Source organism: Neodiprion pinetum, chromosome 5, assembly GCF_021155775.2.
Source record: "Neodiprion pinetum isolate iyNeoPine1 chromosome 5, iyNeoPine1.2, whole genome shotgun sequence".
NCBI lineage: Eukaryota > Metazoa > Arthropoda > Insecta > Hymenoptera > Diprionidae > Neodiprion > Neodiprion pinetum.
Window position 1 is genome coordinate 28,986,096 of NC_060236.1, and position 16,425 is coordinate 29,002,520.

Here is a 16,425-nt window from a genome sequence, read left to right on the forward strand (position 1 = left end):
TTCTCCAAACTTTGGAAAGCCAGTGCGTAGCAGTGTGACTAAATCGACAGAGATCTTTGTTTATACATGCGTAATTTAGCAAAATTATAAAACTCGAACACGATGGAAGATCGATGATTTTCTCTCACTCTCCGACCGCGGGCAAATAACTGAAGGTAGTTTCACACAACAACGATGCACACGTACGTAACACATTGATGCAAAGCTATGCGGAGGGTTTTAACGTAGTTTCGTGCGTGCTGCACCTTCTGCAGGCGTTTCTCATCCATAATTTAGTTGTGGAAAATATGAAATATTTTCTAGCAATGCCAGATAACACGGTTTGAAAAACTAATGATCCCAGTGATGGATCGCCCGTTAAACGTAGAATCGTCCACCCTGGTTGCACCCTATTCGTATACCTACACGTATTCGAGTATCGTCACATGCACCGTACCGTACCTTGTACGAATCGCGTTACAAGCCTGCGATGGATCGAGTTCGCTATATTTGCATTCCGAATGAAAAAAAAAATAAATAAATAAATCACATGTATTAACAACGGCGCGCAAAGCTGACCTTTGCATTCGTCAAAAAAAAAAAAAAAAAAAAAATTCATCCATGAGGCCAAATTGTGTAATACTGTTCGGAAAACAACAACTAGTGAGAGAAATTTTTAGTTGCGGTTACCGCTCAGTCCTTAACTATTTTCATTTTTTACCACAATCGAAAAATATAGTTAAAAAAAAAAAAAAAAAATTCCAAAACCGTCGAAGAAGAGAGGTTCTTCTTATTTCAACGGACAGACATATACGAATAGAAAATTCGTTTAATTCCCGCGACCGAATATAGAAACGTTATCGAGTTCGAGGCGAGTGCCGGGCAGCCTAGCGACAGGCGCAGCCCCGGAAACCCCCGCCACTCGAGGTAGGCGCAAATTTACCCGGAAGTGGGGGTAAAGGAGGGAATTACTGTGGTACCTCCCACGCCACCTACGCCCTCGCGTACTGCAGGTCGACTAGGACTGCAAACGCCTCGCGACGAGTCGGTAAACGATGAGGCAAAAAAAAAAAAAATGTTTTTTATTCGCACACGAGCACATCCCGACCGCCTTGGCAGTTTTTCATAACCTCTTATTTTTTCTTGTTTTCAATTCGCCAAGTCGATCGGGGCGATCGCTGTTCGAAAATTGGACGGCACGTCCAACCGGATATCGGGATCAGGTTGTTTGCTTGGTATACGCCAATACGCCTCCGTATTAAATATTGAACAATAAAACATCGTCGGGTCGACACTGCGATGATCGTATCGTTTGTACCGGTGCTTTTAATAACCGGGTGTCCGCCCACGGTGCAATGCACTTCGGGAATAAACGCTCCTGTACGTCATGTCATCGGGCAGATAGGAAAGTGCAGATAGCCGTCTCGTTCGGTGTACCTAGGTACTAACATCCACTCCGGCATTGCCAATGAACTATTCTATATCACACCCATCGTGTGTCGCAGGATCTGCAGGAACATGGCGCTGAGTGTAAAGAGGAGAAATCGATCGAAGATAACCTCGCGCGATTTATGTAATTCATGGAAATGAAACTTATGGCCGCTGATTCGTTTCGTAATCATTTGCTGCACTCTTGCGGAGTCTTAATTTCATCGCGAATCACTTCGAATCACTTGAAGTTTGATGTCGAGTGTGGTATTTTTAAGGGGTTACTGACATATTGCAACGAATAATATTTGTTAATGCGTAATAGGCTTTTACATTTTTTCACATTACGCGTCTCACCACGAACGACGTCGGCCATAGAAGGTTGGTGACACAGAGAGGGTGTCTCGTACACAAATGTGTCTAACTTGTCTGTCGGACCTTGGTCTAACTATTTTGCGTCTTGACCACGAAGCAGTCAGTCGGCAAGTACCGGAGTCACTTTTCGGTCCGTAAAGTAAATCGTTTCGTTGATCAGTGGATCTGAGTGAAATATCGGTAACCCTGAAGTTCGGTTGTTCAGAATAAACTTAATAAGGTATCGAGGTACTTCAAGCTGATATAAAATCCTTTGGAATCCCAAGCAGCTCAGAGTTTCTTTCATGACTAAAATATCCGATCGGCAAAGTATTTGACCCTGGGTTGAACCCGATAGTAGAAAACACGGTTCTGTAGCTGCAGTTACATACCGGTATGATATGTAATAAATACCCGCGGTGAATAGTGTGAGCTCCTTTTCATTCCACGTTTGGACTGACGTCGAAACGACGCCTTTATGTGCCGTTAATTAGTTCCTGTACTCGTACCGATCGTTCGGCTCTTGTAAGTAGGTTGTAATAGTAGGAAACTAGTCTGCGGAGCCGATCGAGTTAGAACTATGCGTTGCGATATTCGTACAATGCGGATACTTGTGTATTTATAGCACGTGTGTTTGTGCATCTGCGTGTGTCGAGTACAAACCTTGACGGTAATTTACGCACCAAGGGGTAATTACCGCGCAATCAAACTGTCAAAAGGTGAACTCTGACCCGTAACGAATTGACGGTTGTGCAGCGGGGCCTTGTGCAGCCGTCTTATAACACACTCCGAACTGCTCTCCTGGCGTAGCTTTGCCATATTATAACTACGTATGCCTCTGTGAGATGGTGCGCGAGTGTGACACGTACTGTACCTTGTACGTCTAGCTAGGCTTACAATTATTTATTTCTTTATTTATTATTGATCATGGAGATAATTCCCCTTTTGATCACAAATCCCAAAAAAATTTTATTCATAACATAATACAAGTAATAGTAATAGTAATAATAATAATAACCATAAACATAATGTTAATTAAAATGTAATAGCTATAATTATGACTATAACTATAATCTCAAACATAAAGCAATCTCAGACATTTTTTTTTTTTTTGCAATTAATATCTTATCATAATCAAACACTTAAATCGTACTGACTTTTTCGATTTCTAATAAATGCAGAGAGAAACGTCACTGAGTTTTTACAAGTGCGGAATTTTGTTATACTGTACATGTTTAGTCTGTGACCTTTTTCGTCGGGAAATGACGAATTATTACCCAAGACTCAAAATTTAACAATTGCCATTTTTGCCAATGTTTTACTTCAGGTACTTGATGTGCGTACACTGTGCCTTGGATCGCGATGTCTAATTCGTTTGGTTTGACTTCACCGAGCTTGATTCAATCAGCGCTCAGGTTATAAATGATAGTAATTTCAATTTTGTCATGAATTTTCATTAGTTTCATTCGATATCTCATTCCAGCAATAATAATTTAACGGTTCATACTCGTAATAATAAAAGTTAAATCTTGAAATATGTGACATTGGCTTTGGTCTATAAAGATAAATTCAATTAGTACCAAAGATTTGACAGATTTTCAACGTGGATTAATCCACTTACATGTTTTTATCAGCACAACGGCATATAATTGAGTAACGTGTTGAGAAAATTATAAACATTTATTTCATGCTGTATAATGATACGCCCTTTGGTGGTGACGCAGTGTGGGGGTTGAATAATGTGCGATACCACGTTTAGATGACGTATGGATGCAGACGGTGAGATTTATTCTAAGACGATTGTTAGAATTGGAAAACATGGTACAGATTAGAAAAAAATTGGTACATTTTTTATTCCGTAATCAGGTCAGACGCTTGATAATACAACTTAGAAGAAGTAGAAATAATTTTTCAATTTTTTATTTCACATTACTCTAAACTATTGTTGTAATATTATTATACGTCTATTTCTTAAAAAAAAAAAAAAATACAACAAGGAAAAGAAACGATATAACAGCTATTTTGCAATTGCAAATGTCATTGTCAGTTTACTTAATGTATTGTTTATTTTGTGTTACTCCGGTGAATATGTACTTGAAAAAAGAAATTACATGACGTATCGATATCTGTTTTAAAAGGGACGAACTGAACGATACATGCAAAATAATTTGATTACAAGATTCTCTGTCTTGCAATGTCATGTTTGATTCTGTACAAATAATCAGATCATTCTGATTGTAAAAAAAAATTTTAAAATTAATCTCCCCGGCGGGGAATCGAACCCCGGTCTCCCGCGTGACAGGCGGGGATACTTACCACTATACTACCGAGGACATGTCAAACATGTAATTAAAGACTTTTTTCCCCACTTCTAACCTATCAGGGCAGAGCGCATTCAAGTGCTATAAAGGTAAAATGAATATTACCTAACTTCAAATCAATCCCTGTTTACAGAGGTTGATGCGTAGAGACAAATCATGGGTCTCTGTGTATATAACGCACTAGAGGAAGATGAACCGACGATGAGTTACGTGTATAAAATAATCACTCGATGAAATCTCGATTTTTTGTCACTTTTTTTTCTAATGCGGTCATTTCGAGTACGGAAAAAACATTAAAAAAACTATTCTCCCCGGCGGAGTTGTAGGTTAGGATAGACATTTTTATTCCCAGACCTATTTTCCGAAGCTTTCGGTCATTTTTCTGGGTATCGTCGTCTGATCGGTAAATCAAAACGAGCAGTTTTTGCGAGATAAAGTGTAAAAAAAAAAGACAAATACTCCGGCCACGAATCAACGCGTATATTCCTTTCGAAAAATAAAAAAAAATCCTCCCCGGCGGGGAATCGAACCTCGGTCTCCCGCGTGACAGGCGGGGATACCACTATACTACCTGTTCGACCACCGTAGAGGACGGACGTATTTTTCCCCGTGGCCAAACAAAAAAATCGGTTACGCGTTTTTTTCCAATTTGGGTTGGGAAAAAAATACAGAAGGTGACTTGGAACGAGTACAAGTGTCGACGGGATAAAAAACCAGTGCGAGACGTGAAGTACCCGGGTGCATTAACGCGCACGAGAGATCACAATTTGATCTACAGTGATCGTAGAAATAAGTTTGTGGAAGCGGGAAGGTGCTGGAGGTCTATCTAGGTGAACATCAAGGTGTAGTAACGGCAGAGGACCATCAGAATATGGCCGAAATGATCCTCGCAAGAACGGGAAAAGTGAGGACAGCCCTGGCTGTGAAAGTCAAGGTGGGCAAGCTGAAACGAGACCAGAGGGACGTAAGGCAACCGACATCAGCCCCACAACCCTGGAACCAGGAGGAGGTGAGAAGGCTAGTTACTAGCTTCGTGGAAGTGGAGGGGACCGCGAAAATCCAGAAAATCCGGAATATTATAGGGCAATTCACAAGAACCGAAAAAGCCATTGCCACCAAACTTCGAGAGGAATTTCCGTCAATCTATCACGAAAGGGAATCCCCAAAGAATGGATCAACGTCATGGGTGAGAGAGAGCTAGAACATGAGCAAAACGATGAGGGAGAGCTCCCAAATCAAATTCATATTCATAATGAATAAATGCATCATATAAGCAGCGAAGGCGACGGTGAAGATTATACTAGGAAGGCCCAACACCAGGACGGAACCTTAAGATACACACCAAAGAAGAGAAGAAATGTGATACAAATGCCAAAAAGAAGATTATTGTACTATTAAATGTTATGTTTTGCATAGTCTAAACAAATGGATATGTATAAATGTTACTAGGTACAATAAATAAGAATATACTACCAAAAACTGAACAATCAAGTGAATAGCAGTTCTGTTCGTGAAAAACGGCGACCTGGACCCAACGAGAACTAGACATCGTTCGAGAATACCTCCAAGAACATTCAGAGGCCATCAGAAGTAAGGATGTCACCAGGGTGCAGGTGAGAATCCGCAGTCAGATCGGCAAAATTAGATCTGAAGCCGGAGTGAAGAAGAAGATGGGCTAAGTGTGGCGTTTACGACGCAACCTGCAGCGAGCGGCGAACGCAGTCGCCGAGAAGTGGACTGACGAAGAAACCGCGAGGTGGTAAGATTCCGGAACAGCCGGGGGGCGACAAATAAAGCGAGAATTCTCTGGCTTATCGACGAGTTCCCCGGACGATCCGAAAAGGCAATCGCCATGAAACTCCGGATCGAATTCCCAAACATCTACCATCAAACAGAGCCCCGGCGCGAACAACCAGAAGGCGCGGGCCAAACACCACCGATGACACGCGACGAAATCGCACAAGAACTGCCTGACCTGACCTGCCCCCCCCCCCCCCCCCCATGGCCTGTTGATATTCCCCCCTGTTGATATACCGGACAAATTGCGAAAACAGTTTGCCCTCTTATACAGCAGAGCGAGGAGTCACAACAAGCCCCGAGGGAAAATCAAGAAGATCCCGACGCACACAAGCACAGAGCTCATTAAGCAAGTCGATGCCCTACTCGCTGATACCACCAAGCGGATCACAGCAGATGAGCGTTCGCCGGTGAGAGTGAAAATATTTTGCTCCACCGCGGCTGTGTACTCTGACGACCTTCTGCTGTCGCAGGTCGCGGATCGCAGAATGACAACAACACCGCCGAGATATGTATATACCGAAAAGAAGGTAAATAGACTCGAAAAGCGTCTGAAAGCGGCAGAAGAAGATGATATCCAAGGAAATCAAGCGGAACAAAATGACCCCCTCGCAATATATTAGGGTCGGAGAGGAGGGGTTGAAATTCCTGCGAGCCAAAGCCGAGATACTGAAAGTGCGTGCGGAAGTGTTTGGGGTGAGGGAGAACTTTAACAAAAAACCCTCTGCTAATGTCATCCAAAAGAAAGGGGAAGGGTTTGAACGGATCCTAAGCGTACCGAAGAACTGTACCGCGAGATATGTGCAGAGAATCCGGACACCCGAACCCCGGTATTCGACGCGTGGCTAGATAAAGTAAGGGAGTACAGGGATGCGAACGCCCGTGAATCGATGGACCAGAGCGAGATCGAGAGATTGACGATGGTAGCGCTGACAGCTGCTGCACCGTGGAAATCACCAGGAGTGGATGGGGTTCCTGCGGGCGTTTACAAAATCTTGCCCACCGCGAAGAAGATCTTGGGCAAGCATGTGTCGCAGCTTGTGTGCGACGAGGTGCCGATTAACGAACAGGACGTGAGGGGCAGAATTATCCTTATATATAAAACAGGTGATCCCGAAGATTCTAGAAATTATCGGCCGATTGCCGTGTTGAACACGGAGTACAAGATCATGACGGCGACGATCGCGGCGATAATCAAGGAGCAGATCCCAGGGTGGATGATCCTACCTACAGGATACTACCTGTACTACCTTCAGAGAAGGCGGACGCGCTCTTTTGTCGTGGCCAGTAAGGCAGAATACGAATTCGTTTTTACCGAGTTGGGGTGACAAAAAATTGCAGAAGGTTGTTTTGCATAGACATAAGGCATCGAAGTATAAAACTCAAGTAAATGCCAAAGTGTCTGGGTGCCTTAACACGCACATTTTTATGTTTAAAATCAGTGAGTCATGGCAAAGTGGAAGCCGGACGAAATTGAGGCCCTGACCGAGTACCTCCAACAACATCAGGAGGGACTCGCCTCAAGGGACCATGAAAAAGCTGCAAAGATAATTCTCCAAAAAACCAGGAGAGTAAGAACAGCATTAGCTGTAAAAATGAAAGCAGTAGCTTTGAGAAGAGGGGAGAGAAGGGCACCAGCCCCACAGCAGTGGACGCAAGAAGAGACTCGAAACGTTGTTATTGCATTTGTAAACGAGGTTGGAGGTTCTAAAACGGAAAAAATAAGATCAATCGTCAACCAGTTCAATAGAACCGAAAAAGCAATAGCAACGAAACTCCGAGATGAATTCCCGCTCATTTACCGTCAGAACGCGGGAATTCCGCAGGGCTGGGCAAAAGAGATAGAAGAAGATCGTGACATGGCAGACCAACGGCTACCTGAAAATTTAATCAATTCAAATTTAGTCGATCACCAAGCAATCGACGCAAATCGAAACAGTGAGCGCACACCACCACAAGCATACTATACATACACAACAACAGCAGAGGACACAAGCACCGTGCAAATACCAACAGAAACACACAACACAGCAGAAGACAACATAAGTGTGGAAGATCACCTGCCTCTCATCCCGAATAAGCTATATACTAAATACCGGAAAATAATGCAAAGCGCGAAGCATACCCGAAAAAGAATTAAGAGGACAAAACCCCAGATCCTAACTGCCATTACCTGCAGCGTGGATAACATCCTAAAAAATGAGAGAGCGCGCATAACATCGCAAAACATCACGGACGGGGATAAATATAAAAAACTAAAGGTGGCTTCGGAAAGTGGAAAAACTAACAACACGAAACCACCTAACTATGTGTGCACCCAAAGGAAGATCACAAGAATAGAAAGGCAGTTAGAGAGAACGATGGAACTGAGAGCGAGGAAAGCAAACAACCAGCTAAGCAAAAAACTTAAGCACCAGTCCAGGGAATTAAGAAGACTAAAAATGACACCATCACAATTCATTAAGTTCAACGGAGAGAGATTAATATTCCTGAGACACAAGAAAGAGGTTCAGAGGGTACGCGCGGAGGCACTAAGAGTCCGCGAAAAGTTTAAAGACCAGCCAGCAATTAAAGTAGCGATTCCAGACAAGAAGAGAGTAGCACCAGAGCTCATTGCTACAGAGCAATACTTCCGGTGGCAGTACGCGTCTGAAAGAAAAGGGACGAGAGTAGAAACACCTGTGCTAAATAAATGGATAGCGAGAATGATGACTTACCGTTAGTCGATAAACACGAACACTCAGTTAAAAGAAAAACACTCCGGCCACGAATCAACGCATTTATTCATTTCGAAAAATAAAAAAAAATCCTCCCCGGCGGGGAATCGAACCCCGGTCTCCCGCGTGACAGGCGGGGATACTTACCACTATACTACCGAGGACATGTCAAACATGTAATTAAAGACTTTTTTCCCCACTTCTAACCTATCAAGGCAGAGCGCATTCAAGTGCTATAGAGGTAAAATGAATATTACCTAACTTCAAATCAATATCTGTTTACAGAGGTTGATGCATAGAGACAAATCATGGGTCTCTGTGTATATAACGCACTAGAGGAAGATGAACCGACGATGAGTTACGTGTATAAAATAATCACTCGATGAAATCTCGATTTTTTGTCACGTTTTTTTCTAATGCGACCATTTCGAGTACGAAAAAAACATTAAAAAAACTATTCTCCCCGGCGGAGTTGTAGGTTAAGTTTGACATTTTTATTCCCAGACCTATTTTCCGAAGCTTTCGGTCATTTTTCTGGGTATCGTCGTCTGATCGGTAAATCAAAACGAGCAGTTTTTGCGAGATAAACTGTAAAAGAAAAATTAAAAAAAAAAAACACTTCGACTGCGAATCAACGAGTTTATCCTTTTGAAAAACGAAAAAAATATCCTCCCCGGCGGGGAATCGAACCCCGGTCTCCCGCGTGACAGGCGGGGATACTTACCACTATACTACCGAGGACATGTCGAACATGTAATTAAAGACTTTTTTCCCCATTTCTAACCTATCAGGGCAGAGCGCATTCAAGTGCTATAGAGGTAAAATGAATATTACCTAACTTCAAATCAATATCTGTTTACAGAGGTTGATGCGTAGAGACAAATCATGGGTCTCTGTGTATATAACGCACTAGAGGAAGATGAACCGACGATGAGTTACGTGTATAAAATAATCACTCGATGAAATCTCGATTTTTTGTCACGTTTTTTTCTAATGCGATCATTTCGAGTACGAAAAAAACATTAAAAAAACTATTCTCCCCGGCCGAGTTGTAGGTTAGGTTAGACATTTTTATTCCCAGACCTATTTTCCGAAGCTTTCGGTCATTTTTCTGGGTATCGTCGTCTGATCGGTAAATCAAAACGAGTAGTTTTTGCGAGATGAAGTGTAAAAAAAAAGACAAATACTCCGGCCACGAATTAACGCGTATATTCCTTTCAAAAAATAAAAAAAATTCCTCCCCGGCGGGGAATCGAACCCCGGTCTCCCGCGTGACAGGCGGGGATACTTACCACTATACTACCGAGGACATGCATAAATGGCACTTACGTTGCTACATAACCTCTAACACTCATATATTGATTGAAGTAGCTGAGCCAGTGTATCGAAAGTAGACACTATTAGTCACAGACGATAAACTTATTTATACACGGTACGGAAGTACGACGCAAGCGTTGAAACAGTCTGGAAAATAGTCTGTAGTAAGTTCGAATTCTCGAAATAAACACGGCGGAACAACCAGCTGCATACAACATTTATTTATTTTCAATTCATGTAGTCACCAAATAATTATCTCTTTCATTTTATGGTGATTACAGTAATAAATATAGTAATCAATTACGCCGCATTGGTAAAAATAAGAAAATTGTGGAAGTATATAATGTAAGCTTTTCGCTTTTCTTCTTCTTACCTCAATCTTACGGTTTCATTTCAATCGAACTACGTGCTCCAGCAATGTCTTATGACAAGATACAGTGACCTTAGAAATTTGGAGTACGTATTATGGTTATGAAATTTTTTAAACACCCACGTTCTCATACCTTCGATAGCTCAGTTGGTAGAGCGGTGGACTGTAGTTGGCGTGACAGAATCCGAATAAGAGACATCCATAGGTCGCTGGTTCAAATCCGGCTCGAAGGAGTTTTTTTAGAAATTTTTTTTTTTAATGCTTCTTTTTCACACCGTTTTGTGTACATTTTCACCTTCAATTTCGAGCTTTAAATTGACAAGACCTTAACTCTGATCAAGCAAAAACTGCGAAACCACGTAAATTCAAGTTCAACGTCTTTTTATAAAATCAGCAATCACAGTTTACGAAACTATATAGTTACAAGCATTTCGCAGTGGTTTCATCGATCGAAAATACTTTGTTTTTTTTTTTTTTTTCCTCACGAGGAAGAATCGCGGTTCAAATTTTTCACACGTTGGAGAAGAAACAAATCGATAAATAAAATAATAACTGTACATTTATTATTCGAGGGTTAAATTTGAAGCGTTCGAAGCGGCGCGGATTGTTTCGTCGTACATTATTACACATGCCTATACACAAATACACTTACTCGGAGGGAATGGTATGATTAAAAAAGACGGGGGGAGGGGTGAGGGGGGAGGAGGCGCAGATATTAGCCTGGGAAAAGACAAACGAGAATAAAAGAGAAGCGAAAGAGTCGAAGGATAGCCGTGTACGCCTTTTGCCTTTTGAATATCCGGAGGATAGGAGGCGAGCCCGCGTTTTACCCGTCGCGCCAGAGGAGCATAAAGGCTTTCACGCATGTGTGTCGTACATACGTACGTTCCTCTTTCGAACCCGGCTTCCCCGCAGCGCCATAACGCGGCCCCATTCACTACGGGGTATTTCAACGCGAACGGCGGACACACAGACAGCACAATGAGCCCAATTACTTTAATTGTAGTCTCAGTCTGCTGGATGCGAATATAACGCCCACCTTTATACCGGAAGAGACGAGGGGCGAAACCAAATCCTCCCCCCCCCCCCCCCTTCTTCACCCGGTACCCTAAACAATTTGCGCAACATTCGTTTGTTTTTTTTTTTTTAAATCTTTTTATTTAACCCCTAAATGTCTTCTTCCCGATTATTCCCGCACAAAGCATCCGTCTAAGCAGTTTTTCAACTTTTTCGATTCCTCGTTCGTTTGATTGTTGGTTCGAAGTCATCGCTGAAATTCTCTTGTCACATTTTATATCGATAGATAAATTTTTTATTTCCCAGTCATTTTCAACAACGGAGAAAACGTCGACGGTCACGGTTCACGTTGCCGAAACGCCCGCTGATATCAGCCGAAATAGCTCAGTTGGGAGAGCGTTAGACTGAAGATCTAAATGTCCCCGGTTCAATCCCGGGTTTCGGCAAGTGCTTTTTTTTCTTATATTTTGGTTTTTTGATTTTTTTTCCATCACAATTTTACTCCCTTTTTTTCTTGCTTTATTCCGAAATTCTTACAACGATTTAAAACGCAGAATTAAGGGATAGTTGGAAGTTTTGTTGAAAAGAATTTAGAGAAATGATTTTTATAGACAAATTGGATTTTGAACGTATTTTTCAATTTTTCATATTTTTCATTCGTTTCAACGAATTATATAACTATAATGTTACATTGAGATTTGAATAATAGTTCACATTAACGTTATCTTATGTACTCTGAAACAGTGAAAATTTGATAAACAAGTAGATTAGATTGAAAATAGTTTTATTGCTGATTATTGATAGACCCGGTTAATTTGAACGATTTTGAAATTTCAGTTTCCTAAATAACGTTGACGGTTAGTAGATAATTAAAAATCAACGTTCGATATTCGCGTACTCAAATTATCCGACTTATTGATCTAGCTCAATAAAAATACACTGTAAAAAATTTGGTGTCAAAATCAACACCATTTTAACACCACGCGTAGTCCCGAAAAGTCCACTCCGTTGGTGTGCATGCTTGGTGTTAACAGACGGTGTTAAAAGTTTGGTGTTCCGAAGTAACACCGATTGCAGTAACACCCGAAACCTGACACCTTCAGAATAACACCAGAGTATTGACGCCCAGACAATTATGACACCATAAAAATCAGCACCAAGGAATTTGAACCCTGCGAAATAACAACATCGAAATGGACACCATAAGAATCCGCACCGCTGAATAAGCACCTTGCGAATGAACACCAGCGGATTAACACCCTGGCAATAACACCAAAAAACTGACACCCAGTTGATAACACCAGAAAATTGACATCCGCAATATAGCACTATACAACAACAAAAAACAACTCCAAAAAATTGACACCATGGTAATAACACCAGAGAATTGGCAAACCGACTATTTTTTCTTATATGAATATAGGTATATGCATATATGACACATGAGGTAGGGTTTAAAAATAAAATACAGTGATTCATAAGATAATCCAAGTCAATATATAATTTCTATTACATAGGTAAACACCTTACATGTGCTTTCAAATATATACATATATAAACTTATTTTTGCTTATACATATATATATAATATATATAACCACATGAACCTTAGAATAATCTTACATATTATATATTTGATATCAAAAGTACAAAACTTATTTTCTCTTTAACAACAAATTGGCTAAATAATAATTAATCATTATTGTTTGTACTTTCCGTTCTGCGGGATAGGAACTTTTAAATACCGTATGCATTTATATGAACATATGAATTGAGTGACACGAAACGGCGTAAAAACTAATAGTACAATATACATATAGATTATAATTATGATAATGATGAAAATAGTAGCATATAGGTACGTTTAAAAAATATGACATTTCGGCACTACGAACGTAGTAGTTTTGTGATAACTTTGATGAAATTCATAGGCATATTTATGATCCAACAGATTGAGATCGATTAAACTATAGGTCTTTATAATTTTGGGTTCGACTACAAAAGCATGGTACTCGTCACTAAAATATTTTGTTTTACATTTGGTACAAATAACGAATGGTACATTGCGATGTACAAAGATATGAGTGATGACCTGAAATACGGGTAGATCCGTCTGTTCATCAATATGGGTTGCAATTGAAAATCCGACTTTATAAAGAAATCCAGAAACTACTTTTTTCACCACGAATATTCTATCGGATGGATTAAATTGAAAATCGCTTCTCGCTAACAAAAATTCAGATATAAAATTGTCATACCTATCAAATTTGCCTCCGCCTGTGCCAATAAAATTTCTTTCTTTTGTGTCTTAGGACAGGCATTGCGGAGGAAGATCAACTGTCCTTGCGCACTTTCCTCATTGTGAGGGTACACATTTTTGGGGGTCGAACGTTTTCTTTCTGCTCAATTTTAACTTCTTTACTTGGCACCTGACGACGTCTATTGAGGGTGCGCAGTCTCCAGGAGATGTAACCTGACCGGCCTTCAGGGTCATAGAATATTTCCTGAAATTTAAATCAGTAAATGCTAGATAGTTTTATTAACACATAAATAATTCGCTACTGTATATGATCCTGTAAAAAATATCGGGCTAAAGTTTCACTTATATATAGATAAAATATGTTAATTCAAAATTTTTTTCAAAGCCAATGCCGACTAGAATGTGGCAGTATTTTATTCCAATTTAATAATTTATTTCCAATAAATTCACCAAATGGAGATAGGTTAGTGTACACCGAGCGTTTTGGTAATTCAGTACGCGGAATGAAATGATAATGCTTGGTTGGTACTCAATTATACAAGTCAGCACCAAATGGTTTAAAGTAACACCATAGAGCGTTGAAAGAACCCTAGATACTATTCAAAGAACACCAAATAGTGTTAGATGAACAGAAAATAGCATTTAACGATTTATTGGAAAATATTATTTATTAACACTTACCTGTAATAATAAAATCATTCTATTCCAAGGGCTTGCCATTGGGAGTGAGCACTTTTATCTATTTAGTCTCCCCGTTGTATCGTCCCTTTCGCAACTGGAAAGATGTCCCGGTAACAATGTCACCACTATCCGGTGCATCCTGCACATTTGCTGCTTGCTGCGCACTATCAATCAACACATTTTCCATTTCAGGGCCATCCATATTAAGCAAAGTCACGGTAAAAACATTAACAAAATCTGATTCCGACATAATTAGAACCATACACGAGGCAGACAACACGTTTTACCTGAAATGCGAAGCGACTGCTTGTAAGCGCGCGTGGAGGAAACTGAGCTTCTCTGACTGCGGGCTAAGGACTTGCGGCATGTTAAAACTTGTACGCGTAAGAGCTTTCGACATCAGATTGACACCATCGGTGTCAATTCAACATTATATCGGTGTCAATGCAACACTGTGTCGGTGTACACGCAAATCTGTGACAGACTTGGATTTTGAGGTTGACACCATCGCCGTCAAACCAACACATTGTAAACAATCGACGGTGTGAACTTCTATAAAACTTCTATAGACTGCATTTCGGTTTGGAAGCAACACTATTTGGTGCTTTTTAACTTCCCGTTTCTCCATTTTCGGAGAAAAAAGGAAATTATTGTCATCACCCCGAAAATGAAAAGTTAGGTGTTCACTAAATCTTGACGTTTCAAGATCCAGAGAATCATCTCCGACCGCTTTCGGACGGACGACTGTGTGTGTGTATGTGTGTATGTATATACGTATCTGATCAATTTTTTTATCCGACGATATCTCAAAAACGAGGCACCGCATTTCAATGATTTTGGTCCCAATCGACGCGGCTTTTCAAAACTTAGAACTGATTAGATTTTTGCTTTGATCGGTTCAGTACTTTTTGAATTATTCGAACAACAAATCTCCGAAAAATAAAATAAAAATATCCTGAGAATGGATCAACGGATTTGAATGAAAATTGGTACCATGAGATTTCTGGGGTCGTTGATCACGAATATGGGGTCAGATTTGCAAAATCTAAAATGGCGAATCCAATATGGTGGAATAAAATCTAAAAATATTCGGATTTTGGTAGAAATTAGTAGTCGGAGGTTTTTTGGGTCACCGATAACAAATCCAAGGTCAGAATTCCCAAATTCATAATGGTGGATCCATTATAGTGGTTCAAAATAAAAGAAAATCATATTATCTTCATGTAATATGGTATCCAAGGACTTTCGACACATCAATCACGAATCTGAATTTGTAGTTCGAAATTCGAATTGGATATTAATATTTTTTTATTCCGTCAACTTGGAACCTGCAGTGTGATAACGGGAAGATCGAGGGCTGGCTCACGGTCAGCTTGTTAAACACACGCAACTCGTCATTTTCGACACCATATAGTGCTAAATTTTGAATTAGCGAATAAATGTTGCCCATATAATATATACTAATTTATACATACATGCGTATAATCTGATATAATCTTATTGGATCAAATACGAATTGTAATTTGTTTGTTTTTATTTAATTTTATCGTGTTAGGGCGGACTATTTTTTTCCCGAGTAATCTCGCGCACGGTGAGATATAATCACTGAATACAATTCTCAAGTTATGTACGAAGATTTCCGACATCTAGACAGTGAGTATACCTCGTACCACAGACGAGGCTCATTGTGACTATGAGAATTTTTATTTTGAAGATATACTAACTTCTGAAGAGGGTAAATCAACACCTTGATCATTCAAATTGCACCGAAATGTGTCTGTTTGAGTAAAAAACTGCAGATGGTGTTGATTCACGTAAGATGACATCATTTTTAATCCCAACAACATTGCCGGAGTATTTCATAAACTTTATTGGTGTTATTCGTGACACCGAAATTCCCAGCCAATAACACCGAGCTTGCTTACTAACTTCTGAAGAGGCTGAATCAACACCTTAGTCATTTAAATTGCACCAAAAGGTGTCAGTATGAGTTAAACACTGCAGATGGTGTTGATTTAGTTAAGATAACACCATTTTTAATTACAACAACATCGCCGGAGTCTTTCATACACTTTATTGGTGTTGTTTGTGACACCGATATTCCTAAACAACAACTCCGAGCTTGTTTACACCGCAAATTTTTTACAGTGTAAGGTTGAAATCCAATAATGTAATCGGTGAATA

General features: G+C 40.2%; 1 protein-coding gene, 1 long non-coding RNA gene and 6 other non-coding genes across 8 annotated transcripts in view; 3 read left to right on the top strand and 5 right to left on the bottom strand.

Annotated features, from left to right (window-relative positions):
- Positions 1–16,425, top strand: part of LOC124220521 (semaphorin-1A) — a 231,184-nt gene that overhangs the window by 58,884 nt on the left and 155,875 nt on the right. The window lies entirely within an intron of this gene.
- On the bottom strand, positions 4,023–4,094 carry TRNAD-GUC (transfer RNA aspartic acid (anticodon GUC)). The gene has a single exon. It is a non-coding gene; the product is annotated as a tRNA-Asp (tRNA).
- TRNAD-GUC (transfer RNA aspartic acid (anticodon GUC)) lies at positions 8,689–8,760 on the bottom strand. Its single transcript has one exon. It is a non-coding gene; the product is annotated as a tRNA-Asp (tRNA).
- Positions 9,266–9,337, bottom strand: TRNAD-GUC (transfer RNA aspartic acid (anticodon GUC)). The gene has a single exon. It is a non-coding gene; the product is annotated as a tRNA-Asp (tRNA).
- On the bottom strand, positions 9,834–9,905 carry TRNAD-GUC (transfer RNA aspartic acid (anticodon GUC)). Its single transcript has one exon. It is a non-coding gene; the product is annotated as a tRNA-Asp (tRNA).
- Positions 10,416–10,516, top strand: TRNAY-GUA (transfer RNA tyrosine (anticodon GUA)). The gene is made up of 2 exons: positions 10,416–10,452; positions 10,481–10,516. It is a non-coding gene; the product is annotated as a tRNA-Tyr (tRNA).
- Positions 11,674–11,746, top strand: TRNAF-GAA (transfer RNA phenylalanine (anticodon GAA)). The gene has a single exon. It is a non-coding gene; the product is annotated as a tRNA-Phe (tRNA).
- On the bottom strand, positions 13,687–15,709 carry LOC124220525 (uncharacterized). Its single transcript, XR_011177271.1, has 2 exons — positions 14,242–15,709; positions 13,687–13,804 (listed from the first exon to the last, which is right to left on the bottom strand). It is a non-coding gene; the product is annotated as an uncharacterized lncRNA (long non-coding RNA).